This window comes from Idiotropiscis lumnitzeri, chromosome 12 (genome assembly GCF_059441095.1).
Source record: "Idiotropiscis lumnitzeri isolate Australia: NSW breed Sydney's pygmy pipehorse chromosome 12, RoL_Ilum_1.0, whole genome shotgun sequence".
In the NCBI taxonomy this organism is placed as follows: Eukaryota; Metazoa; Chordata; class Actinopteri; order Syngnathiformes; family Syngnathidae; genus Idiotropiscis; species Idiotropiscis lumnitzeri.
In genome coordinates, this window is record NC_142402.1 from 1,517,295 (window position 1) to 1,529,836 (window position 12,542).

Here is a 12,542-nt window from a genome sequence, read left to right on the forward strand (position 1 = left end):
CCCAATGATATGGTGTGCCCTTTGTATGTGCTTAATTCAGAAAAAGCACACGCAACTGAGACTGCGCCCTTCAATACGGTATGCCCTATGGTCGTGAAAATACAGTAAATCTATTGCAACAGCAAAACAAATTGTGTGGTAATGGTACATATTTCTGTAAATTACAAATTGTGCATTCAGCAGCCAAAAAGCTCCTCACATTGTTGGTGCAAAGAAAGGTGGATAAAAGTTTTCATAGAGTAGCAATAAAATAGATCAGATTTGTAATTGTTGATATTTCTGTAATTTACAGGGCGTGCATCCCTAAGTGATGGGGATGATTCAGGCTGCCAGCCAAAATACATAACTTTCACAGTACGACCTCTGGAGAACTGGATGCATCATTTCCTGCATATTGAGACCCTCAAAAGCAATGTTGTTTTCTTGTTTCTACAGCTTTTTGTAAAATTCACATACTTCGTGTTGCAGTGATGTCTGTTCTAACTGACTGTCTCAAACCGTCACCGCCAGTATTAGACACAAGGTGCAAGGTGGTCAGGTGCGTTGCTCAAGAGAATGGCACCTGTACAGATCTATGGATCTCACTCTATACATAAAGTGCTCCGCATTACAGGGCGCCCTGTCTGTTTTGGAGAATATTTATGACTTAAATCTGAATACTATATGGATAATCAATTTATTATAAATATCAAATTGCAAAATGGACTCTTAATTATACACTTTAATAGTATAAGCCTCTATAGAAACTTCCCTAAAATAAAAAAACACTTTACTAAATTGAACAAATTCAAAATAATTATCAGAAGCCCTGGCTCGATTACTGAAAAATAAGTGACGTGGAACTAGAAGGATATACGTTGTTTACAACAAATAGGGAGAAAAGAAAGGAAGGGGGTGTTGCAATATATGTAGACAAAGCTAATATAAATATATATATATATATAAAATACAATGCGTTAAAGAAACAATGTCGTTAATGCAGCTTATTTACTTCCGGTGTGGGCTGACCTTTTACCTCACGTGGTGCAGCCAAACTTCGAGGAGAATCCCTGATGCAAAGATGGACAAAGACGGGCTTTTAAGTGGAAAGTTTTACTTTAAAAAGTTGCTCGATGGCTCGTTGGAGAAATCTACAGTAGTTTGCTCACTGTGTAAAGCTGAATTTAAATATCACAGAAGTTGTTCCTCTTTGTCGTATCATCTTCGAGCAAAACACCCTGCTGAAGTTAGCAACACGGGGCCTCGCCAAGCAACGCTGCTTGAGTGTGCTGCTCGTGGGCGCAGATCTAAAGATGTAAGTGATAAGGTAACCGATATCTTGGTTATGTGGATAGCAAAAAACTGACACCCAATTAGCACAGTTGAAGATGACGGACCCCGAGAGATGATTCGAGCAGCATCGGGAGATAACCTGTATAATTTACCTTTGAGGGGAACCGTAGTATCACGAATATACGCTTTGTATGAGGATGAGAGGGCTTGGCGAAAGAACATGCTTAAAAAAGCAGCGAATATTGCTGTCACGGGTGGTCAAAGGACTTCTGTGAACAATGATAATTACTTGGGGGTCACAGCGCATTTTATTGGCAAAGAATGGACTCTGCACTCATTTGCGCTCGCTGTGAGTAAAACGGAGCAGTGAAACTACCATGAGGCAATGTGCTGACCATTTTGTGGATATTGCAAACAAATGGGAAATAAAGGAGAAGTTAACCACTCTTTGCACTGATAGTGCCCGAAACATGGTTGCAGCCGCAAGACTACTCCCATTTCAACATCTAGCCTGCACAGCCCACAGTCTGCAACGAACTATGACAGTTTGCCTTAACGACAGCGGATTTTAAATTGTTTTGGCAAAGTGTCGCACTTCAAGCACAGTCCATCAAACGCCCAGGAGTTAAACGAACAGCAAGTTGCACATGGACATAAGCAAGAATCGCTGGCCAGGACGTTCCAACAAGATGGAATTCCACCCTCGAGATGGTAAAGCGATCCGTGGAAACAAATCTCCTATATCAACTACACTGGCGCAGCAGAAGCGTAAGGTTGCCATGCTGACTGAACAGGAGCTGTCCAAACTGCAAAAGCTAGAACTACTTGAACCCTGCAAGTAAGTTCTTCCCTTTTTGTGTCCTTTTCCGCCCTGTGCTTGCGTGTGGGCGCATGCATGCGTGTCATACTTACTATTTTTTCTTTTTCTCTCATTATGTCTTTGGCAACTTGAGTTTTGTGTGTGCGTGTTTGCTCAACTAAGCTTCGTGTTTGCGGATAAAAAACAGTAAAGTGGTGACACGAGTGTTGTTTTTCTGTGTTCTATATAAATTAAAACAGACGTAATTAAGAAAAAATTACGTGTTTCCTACTGCAGATATGTGACAGAACTGCTGGGAGGGGAGCAGTAGTTCAGTAGTATTGCCCGCCTACTGTCACTTGTTCAAAGTTTTGGAGCCTTCAGATGATGATCCAATCAATGTTTTGCGGTTCAAGAAGTTATTTACCACAGACCTAACTCAGAGGAAGAACAGCACCATCCTCACCTGCTGAAGAGTGCCACTGCCCTTGACCCCAGGTTCAAAGATCTTAAGTGAAGATGAAAGGAGTGAGGTGTGGACTTCATTGTGTGGCCTGATGACACAACAACCACCCAATGTAATGACAGAACAGCCTCCAAAAAAGAGAAAGCTATCCAACTTGATGGGAACGTCTGATACATCAGATGAAGAAGAGGAGTCCACAGAGCATTGTTTGGACCGCTACAAAGCAGAGCCTAAAATGGAATTGGAGGGGTGTCCACTACATTGGTGGTCACAGAGAGAAGGAGCACATAGCAGGCTGGCACCCATTGCACGCAAATACCTGTCAACTCCTGCAACCACAGTGCCCTGTGAGAGATTTTTCTCACTCTCAGGCCACATCATTCAAAAGAAACGTGCTTCTCTGTCCCCTGATAGTGTGAACAGACTGGTATGCCTCAGTAATTGGCTGAGTGTGAAGGATTAACCCAAATTTGTGTCAGAATCAGAATCAGAAATCCCTTTATTGTCATTGTACTCAAGTGTGCAACGAGATTAGAGAGCTCCCCGCTCCAGTGCAATACAACAATAATTCAAATAAATATATAAATTAGATAAATAAGAGAATAGTTAGTGCAACGGAAAATAATACTGAATAAGATATATAAAAACACATCACGTTGCTGTTCTGCAAAGTAAGGGTGGTCGTGTGTGTGTGTGTGTGAGTTTAGAATGGAGATGGCTCTTGGAAAGAAACTGTTTCTCAGTCTGTTGTTCCTTGATTTGATGCACCTGTAGCGCCTGCCAGAGGGCATCAGGTCGAACAGGTGTGAGTTTGGGTGGGTATTGTCTTTGACGATATTGAGAGCCCTGCTGAGGCACCGGGCGGTGTAGATGTCCGACAGTGAGGGGAGAGGGCAGCCAATAATCCTTTGCGCTGTTTTGACTGTCCTCTGGAGCCTTACTCTGTCCGCCTCAGTGCAGCCGCTGTACCAGGTGGAGACACAGTACGTCAGCAGGCTCTCGATGGACGAGTGGTAGAAGGCCAGCAGCAGCTTCCTGTCCAGGTTGACTTTCCTGAGAACGCTCAGGAAGTGCAGACACTGGTGGACCTTCTTTACCACTGCTGTGGTGTTGTGTGTCCAAGAAAGGTCATTGGAGATCTGTCCTCCCAGGAACTTGAACGTGTGGACCCTCTCCACACACACGCCTTCGATGCAGAGGGGGGGCGGCACCGTCTTGTTCCTCCTGAAGTCGATGACGATCTCCTTTGTTTTTGCAATGTTGAGTTGCAGTCTGTTGTCCTCGCACCAAGCCGTCAGTCTCTGGACCTCCTCTCTGTAGGCTGTCTCGTCACCTTCCGAGATCAGACCAACCACTGTCGTGTCGTCAGCAAACTTGACGATGGCGTTGTTACTGTGGGACGGGCTGCAGTCGTAGGTGTAGAGGGCGTAGAGATTGGTCAATGGTTAACTGCACTTTCTTCTGTATTGTTGCATTTTATATTGACTGTAAATGCCCGATAAGGTGCATTGTTGTTTTGTTTATGTGTGTGGATGGGAGGTTGTGGACCTGCAGTGCCACCTAGTGGCATTTCCGTGTTCGTTTTGGGGGTTATTTCTTCTTCGTTTTCTTTATTTAACTTCCGGGTCGCGACTCCACGAATTGTGTCCTTATATGTTGCCGGAGGAGCGCTCAGTATATCAACGTCTGTCTCAGGCAAAGACAACCGTTTATTCGCGCCCTTGGAAAGCGTAACGAGGTACGACGATGCATAAAATACTAAATGTACTAAAAATGTGGATTATTCATCGGCTGATGTAATTCGATTCATTTGTATTTCCTTATTCATTTGTATGTAGTTGATATGTGAATTATTTTGGAAACTACTGTTACAGTTTGTGTTTTTCTGTTCTATAGTTTTCACGGTGCAGTATGCTGGACCCGTTGTTCAGCAATAAAAGATTCTCGACACCAGTTGAAACTCTACGTCATTATTTCAAGTCCAAGGGGCCGCTACAGTGAAAACTCGTCGCAGCACAAAGCCTTGCCATCCCTGGTGAAGAGTTGATCACCATCAACCAAAGACACCCGGTACCAACCAGTCTACGCTGCCATCGATCAGCTCTCGTAACCTGGCAAGAATTCAAATGGACATGCAAGTTTAGCATATTTGAACTTTCCTGATAATGACTTGCTGTTTTAAGGTAAATATTGTGAACTAATTCACAGCTGCTCACTTTTCTAAAATTGGTGACGAGTTCAAGGTACACGTGCTTTTGCATAATCAATGTTACATCTCTTTATCTCTTTCCATTAATCTGCACACCCTTTATTTCTGACATTCTGCTTGCTGTTTCATGCTAAGAATCCTTTAGGTTGTCCATAATCTGTTAATGCTTGATGTAAATGTTACTCTGTAGTAAAGTGTAACTACATCTTAAATGTGTAAATTCAGGCATAGCACAATAAAAAGCTCCTTGACTTAGAGCAGCCGAACAAGAGAGAGTGCAGTCAGTCCTACCGACACACAGCTCAAATCCAGATCACGCGAAAGAAAGTTAACAGAGAAAGGCCAAGAGATGAATAAACAAGGTACTAAAAAACGTGAGAAGGCTTTTAACAAGGCCTTTGATAATTGGAAGCTGGCCGCAAGGCAGACAAGGACAAAACTAAAAACCCTCTGTTCATCAGAAGACCTTCTCAGCTTAAAGCAACACATTCAAGCAAAGCATAATGACGTAAGCCAGCAGTATGAACCTATCCTACATAACTGTAACACCACGCCCGAGATTGTCAAAAAAATGGATGCCTGTGTTTCGCTAACAGGGGAAATATGTGATCTTCTTATGAACCGTCTCGAGACTGTTAACCAAGATTTTAATGACCAGCTTGAGAAGGAAAGGGTAAGAGAAATATTAAGCAAAGATGAGTATGGATCTATTTTTGGCCACACCCACACCAAAACAATCGTCTCATTATGATGAAAGAAGAAAGAAATTCAAACACATCAAGCAGACCTCCACAAGCTAGAGGGTGAATGGAAACTTAAAGAGGCAAAGATGTTTTCAGAAATGAAAAAAAGGAGGTGGAAATGCAACAACAGTTGGAACAAGAGAGAGCAAAATTGCAGCAGTTGCAAGCAGAAAAGGATGTAGCTATAGCAGCAGCTCGTATGAAAGCATATGGCAGTTTCAAAGGTTCTGAGAAACACGAAGAGTTTCATGACCAAACTTTCTCTGCTTGCTATAGAACAGAACCTAAACCTCAATTGAATCCAGATGCTGTGTCATTTCATCCTCATCAAGCAGCTCCCCCTGAAATCTCAATGACTCGGGAATCTGCCAATCTTAGCCCAAGCAATTGCAAGTTCAATAAGCATGAGTCGCTTGCCAGCACCTGAACCAACTGTGTTCAGTGGTAACCCTTTAAAGTTGACGGAGTGGAAGATGTCATTCATTGTTCTTATTGATAGGAAACCCCTCCCACCAAGTGAGAAAATGTTTTGTTTAAAAAATTATCTTACGGGAGAGGCGCTCACAGCTGTAGAAAGTTTCTTTTATCGCAATTCAGAGAATGCATAAAAAGGAGCCTGGAAAGTCTTACAGGACAGATATGGGAACCCATTCATCATACAAAGGGCTTTCCGAGATAAGCTTGTGAGATGGCCAAAGATCGACGCCAACGGTTCACAAGCACTACGGGAGTTTGCAGACTTCCTCCAAGGCTGCACAGAGGCAATCACACATGTTAAAGGACTAGCTATTCTTAATGATTGCGAAGAAAACCACAAGTTGCTCCAAAAATTACTAGAATGGATTGTGCGCAGGTGGAGTCGAATAGTTGTTGCAGAACTTGACACTTCTGGAGACTATCCAGATCTCGCATGCTTCACGGAGTTCCTGAACACAGAAGTACGGATTGCTTGTAACCCCATTGCTTCTCCGTTATTGATAAATTTCAAATCTACAGAAAAAAAATCACAGAACAAAGCCAACGCTCTAAACACAAATATACAAGCAAGTACATCTGCTCAAGAGAATCCAGAAGCAAACAGCACTAAAGCCGCCTTGCACAGTCTGTGAAAGTGAAAATCATGGCATCGCAAAATGTCCCGTCTTTGCAGCAAAAAGTGGCGAAGAAAAAAGGGCAGTCATTTATGAAAATCAACTCTGTTTTGGATGCTTAAGAAAAGGTCACATTACCAAAGATTGTAAGAAACGGCATACTTGTAAGATATGCAGTCGTCGTCACCCTATCTGTTTGCACGAAGACAGAAACCAAGGACCTGTGGAAGCAATACGCAATAACTCCACTTCCGCAAATGAACCTCTAAACCAGGAATTGTACAATGTTATATCTCATACATCAACACGACATGCTTCTGCCACCTCGAGTATTGTCCCAGTCTTTGTATCTTCAGTACTAGAACCACACAGAGAGGTTCTCACATATGCAATACTGGACACACAGAGTGACTCAACGTTAGTTTTAAAGGATGTACTGGACAAACTGAAGGTGGATGCACAACCAATAAATTTGAAACTCAGTACTATGACAGCTATTGACATAATCATATCAAGCAAAAACATCCAAGGTCTTCAAGTTAGAGGACTACACTCGAAGAATCGCATCTCACTGGAAAAGGCTTACAGCCGAGACTTCATCCCAGTGGATAAGTCTTATGTACCAACACAAGAAACAGCATTATTGTGGCCTCATCTCAGACACTTGGCAGATAAGCTACCACCACTTCAAGACTGTGATGTAAGGCTCCTGATTGGACATGACTGTCCATTGCACTAGCTCCTCTTGAGGTTGTTATTGGTGATAAAATGCAACCGTATGCACAAAGATCAAAACTAGGATGGAGTATTGTTGGCTAATCAAACCCCCACCTAGACAGACAAGGAAGTCAGAATTTTGTGCATCGGCTGACAGAAAAGGAAATCCCAAGTCCATCAACTACAGATGTTCTGAAGGCTCTCGAATCAGACTTCATCGACAGAAATTCTGAAGATAAATATGTTTCGCAGAATGATGTCCATTTCATACAGTTCCTCAGTGATCGCATCACACAAAGGAAAGACGGACATTATGAGTTCCCCCCTCCTTTCAAAGGTAACAGTCCACCTAATCTACCAAACAATAAGAGACTAGCTACAATTTGACTGCAGTGTCTTAAGAAGAAATTAAAGGCCAATAAACAATATTATGATCAATACATCACATCAATGGAAGAAACTATTAACAAAGTTGAAGAGGAGCCTGCCCCTGTAGCATCTGAGGGAGAGAGTGAGTGGTACCTTCCGCACCATGGCGTCTTTCATCCCCGAAAACCAGACAAGTTAAGAGTCGTATTTGATTGTTCAGCCAAATTCCATGGTATTTCTTTAAACGACACCCTGTTAACCGGCCCTGACCTAATTAATCCCTTGATAGGTGTTCTTTGTCGTTTCAGGAAGGAGGCAGTAGCAATCATAGGTGATATCGAAATAATGTTTTATCAGTTCTCTGCCACTCCTGAATCACGAAATTATTTGAAATTTCTCTGGTGGAAAGGTGGAGATTTGTAGAAGGAACCACAGGAGTACAGGATGACAGTTCATCTCTTCGGCGCCTCCTCGTCTCCAGGATGTGCCAACTTTGGTTTGAAACATCTGGCACGACAACACAAATCCCTCTTTCCACTAGCTTCGACATTTGTGGAGAAAAACGTTTATGTTGAGGACGGCTTAGTCAGCGTTCCATCAGTCGCAGAAGCCAAGAAACTGATCATTGAGTCACAAGAATTGTGCAGTAGAGGAGGCCTGCGCCTTCGTAAATTCAACTCGAATAAGGAAGCAGCCCTCACATTCTTAAATTCTTCGGAAAGGGCAGCAACCATCGAACCCATTGGATTAGATCCATCCCCTTCAGAGCCTGCACTTGGAATTCAATGGTGCATAAAAATGGACACTTTCTACTTCAATATTAGTTTGCAAGATCAGCTTTCAACCCGACGCGGTTGCCTGTCCATCATTGCCTCTCTTTATGATCCGCTTGGATTCATCACACCATTCAGTCTAAAGGGAAAGCTTATCCTTCAAGAACTCTGTTACAGAGGCATTGGATGGGACGATCCTCTCCCAGAAGATGTTACCCCACGGTGGGAGGGGTGGTTAAATGGTTTTCACAAGTTGAAAGAAATTTCAATTCCACGGTGTTACCATCCATGTGACTTGCATAACATTGTGAAAGTAGAGTTGCACCATTTTTCGGATGCCAGCTGCGGATGCCAGTCAGTTACGGTGCATGTTCTTACCTAAGGTACACAAACGACAAGAATGATGTACATTGCAGTCTTGTGTTTGCAAAGGCAAGGGTTGCCCAATCAAAGGTGACAAGTATTCCTGGGCTAGAACTTGCCGCAGCAGTGGTTTCCACAAAAATCAGTGCCATGTCAAAATGTGAGCTTGACATGAAGATTGATAAAAAGATAAAGATAAAGATGTCCTTTATTAGTCCCACAATGGGGAAATTTGAAGTGTTACAGCAGCAAAGATATAGATCACACAGGCGTAATGTAGCCGTTAATGTGTAACATTAGCAGCAGACATTCATAAAAAGCATGCAAATATACACAGTATAAACGTATCTAAGTGTAAGGAAACACTCCTAATGCCTGTCCATTATACAGAGGGGGAAACACTGTAATGATAAAAACGACTGAATGATTGAAAATACTGCAATGATAAAGATATTACACTGATAAAAGTACTGTAATGGTGAGAGTACTGAAATGACAGGAAAGTACTGCAATGATAGAAAATACTGCAATGATAAAAGTACTGTAATGGTAAAAGTACTGCAATGATAAAATATACTGCAATGATAAAAGTACTATAATGGTAGAAGTACTGCAACGATGGAAAAATACTGCAATGATGAAGTATTGTAATAGTAAAAGTACCGCAATGATAGGAAATACCGTAATTATAAAAGTACTGCAATGATAAAAGTACTGTAATAGTGAACATCCTGCAGTGGTAGAAATACTACAGTGATAGAAGTATTGTAATAAGAATACTGTAATGGTAAACAAAATACATCATTGGTCGATGTTAAAGTACACCCTTGGCTGAAAGTACAGTAGTAGTGTATATTGCATTCTAGGACTGCACAATTGCACTAATGCCCTCCTGTTTGTAGGCCTGACCCAATGTTCTTGTTAAAAAGTCTGACAGCAGTAGGCAGGAAGGAGCGGCGAAATCTCTCTTTGGTACAGCGAGGGTGTAAAAGTCTATCACTGAAGGAGCTGTAAAGTGTTCTCAGAGTGTCATTGAATGGGTGGGCTGGTTTGTCCAGCATTGATGACAGTTTTGCCATCATCCTTCTGCCCCCCACTGAGTCCACAGAGTCCAGGGAGCAGCCCAGGACAGAGCTGGCCCTCCTCACCAGTTTGTCCAGTCTCTTTTTGTCTCGGCCCGAGATGCCTCCTGCCCAGGAGACCACTCCATAGAAGATGACTGATGAAACCACTGAGTCATAGAAGTTCCTGAGGAGTGTTCCCCGAACGCCAAAGGACCTCAGCCGCCTGAGTAGGAAGAGTCTGCTCTGACCCTTCCTATAGAGAGCGTCTGTGTTGTCGCTCCAGTCCAGTTTATTGTTCAGATGAACACCCAGGTACTTGTAAGTTGAGACCCTCTCAACGTCTGTTCCCTGGATATTCACTGGTGCAGGTGGAGAGTGCCGACGCTTGCGGAAATCCACCACCAGCTCTTTGGATTTCCCAGCGTTGATTTGGAGGCGGTTCTGCTGACACCAGTCCACGAACCCCTGCGTAACCCCTCTGTACTCCCGATCGTCATCGTCAGTGATGAGGCCGACAATCGCAGAGTCATCAGAGAACTTCTGCAGGTGACAGGTTGTGGAATTGTATTTGTAGTCCGAGGTGTAGAGGGTGAACAGGAAGGGAGCCAGCACAGTTCCCTGCGGCGCTCCCGTGCTGCAGAGGAGCACGTCAGACACACAGTCCTGTGTTCTCACGTACTGTGGCCGGTTTGTGAGGTAGTTGTGAATCCATGTGATGAGGTGGTGGGCCACTCCCGCCTGCTCCAGCTTGTCTCCCAATAAGGCGGGCTGGATGGTGTTGAAAGCACTTGAGAAATCAAAGAACATGATCCTCACCGTGCTCCCCGCCTTCTCCAGGTGGAAGAGTGAAGTGTGGAGCAGGTAGATGATGGCATCATCCACACTGATGCCAGGCTGGTATGCAAACTGGAGTGGGTCCATTGAGGAGCTGACCAGGGGGCGCAGATGGACGAGGACCAGTCTCTCCAGGGTCTTCATCAGATGAGACGTCAGCGCCACTGGTCTGAAGTTGTTGAGCTCCTTCGGATGGGGTGTCTTTGGAACCGGAACCAGGCAGGATGTTTTCCACAGCTGGGGGACTCTGCCCAGCTTCAAGCTCAGGTTGAACATGTGCTGGACGATTCCACACAGCTGGTCTGCGCAGGATTTGAGGAGCTGGGAGCTGGTGAAGAGGTATTCTGGACAGATTCTCAAGTCGTGCTTGGATACATTAACAACGATGCTCGTAGGTTCCATATTTGTTGCGAATCGAGTTCAAGTGATAAGGTATAACGCTGATCCCAGTCAGTGACACTATGTGGACACTGCTGAAAATCCTGCTGATCATGCATCTTGAGGTCTTTGTGCCTCAGATATTCATTCGACAAACTGGCTGCGAGGGCCAAAGTTTTTCTGGGAGCGTGAATTGCATCTAACGGCCAGCAGCCCACCAGAATTTCTTGTTGGCGATCCACAGGTGAAGATTATTCAAGTACTTGCAACTGAAACAAAGAACTATAGTGACATCCTCAGACGTCTGGATCAGTTTTCTTCTTGGACAATGATCCTTAAGGTAGTTGCAAGAATCAAGAGACTGGGATCTAAGCAGAAACTACACAGTGAGCTTGTGACAGTTGATGAGCGCGAAAGGGCTGCAAAGGACTTGATTAAGATTGTTCAGCAACAAGCCTTTGCCTCTGAGATCAAGATATTTCAGGATGGACAATATCTTCCAAACACAAACACTCTTTTCAGTCTCAACCCCATCTGGTCTGACGAACTTCTCTGTGTTGGTGGAAGATTAAAAAGCTCCTTGCTCTGTCACAAAGTCAAGCACCCAGTCATCTTACCAGCTAACAGCCACATTGTCCAACTGATTGTGTCCCACTTCCATGCTAAAACATGCCATCAGGGTCGGAGCCAGACGCTAAATGAGCTTCGGGCAAACGGATTCTGGGTAATTGGAGGAGGCAAGCTGGTTTCCAAGCTAATACATGCCTGCGTGTTATGTAGAAAACTTGGGCGGCCAACAGAAAACCAACAAATGGCAGAACTACCTAAAGAACAAGTTGAAGCCTCAGCACCATTCACGTGCAGTGGCATGGACTGTTTTAGTCCTTTCATTGTGAAGAAAGCTCGGAAAGAATACAAAAGATACGGCTTGATTTCCACATGTTTGTACTCGAGAGCTGTTCATATTGAATTGCTTCAGGATTTGTCAACAGACTCTTTCATCAACTCATTGAGATGCTTCATTAGTCTTAGGGGAACTGTTCGACAAATCCACTGTGACCAAGGTTCTAATTTTGTGGGTGCCAGAAACAAATTCAAGGAAGGGCTAAAACAATGTGACGCTAAGCTACTGGAAATTTTCCTGGCTGAGAAGCAGTGTGAGTTTGTTTTAATGCCCCCTCTGCCAGCCATGCAGGTGGTGTCTGGGAACGCCAGATCAGAACTGTCAGGAATGTGTTGAACGGCACCTTTGCACAATGCCAAGGTCGACTTGATGATGCTTCCCTCCGAACACTATTTTATGAGGCCATGGCTATTGTGAACAGCCGCCCATTGTCAGTAGACGGAATTAATGATCCAAATGCACTTGAACCAATAACACCGAATCACCTCATTATGATGAAATCCAAAGGAGCTCTTCCTCCCCCTGGGATGTTTGTTAAGGAAGACCTGTATGCGACTAAG

At 43.8% G+C, this 12,542-nt stretch overlaps 1 protein-coding gene across 3 annotated transcripts in view; it reads right to left on the reverse strand.

The window, feature by feature from the left end:
- LOC148325152 (phospholipid phosphatase-related protein type 4-like) overlaps positions 1–12,542 on the reverse strand; it is a 235,487-nt gene that overhangs the window by 49,390 nt on the left and 173,555 nt on the right. The window lies entirely within an intron of this gene.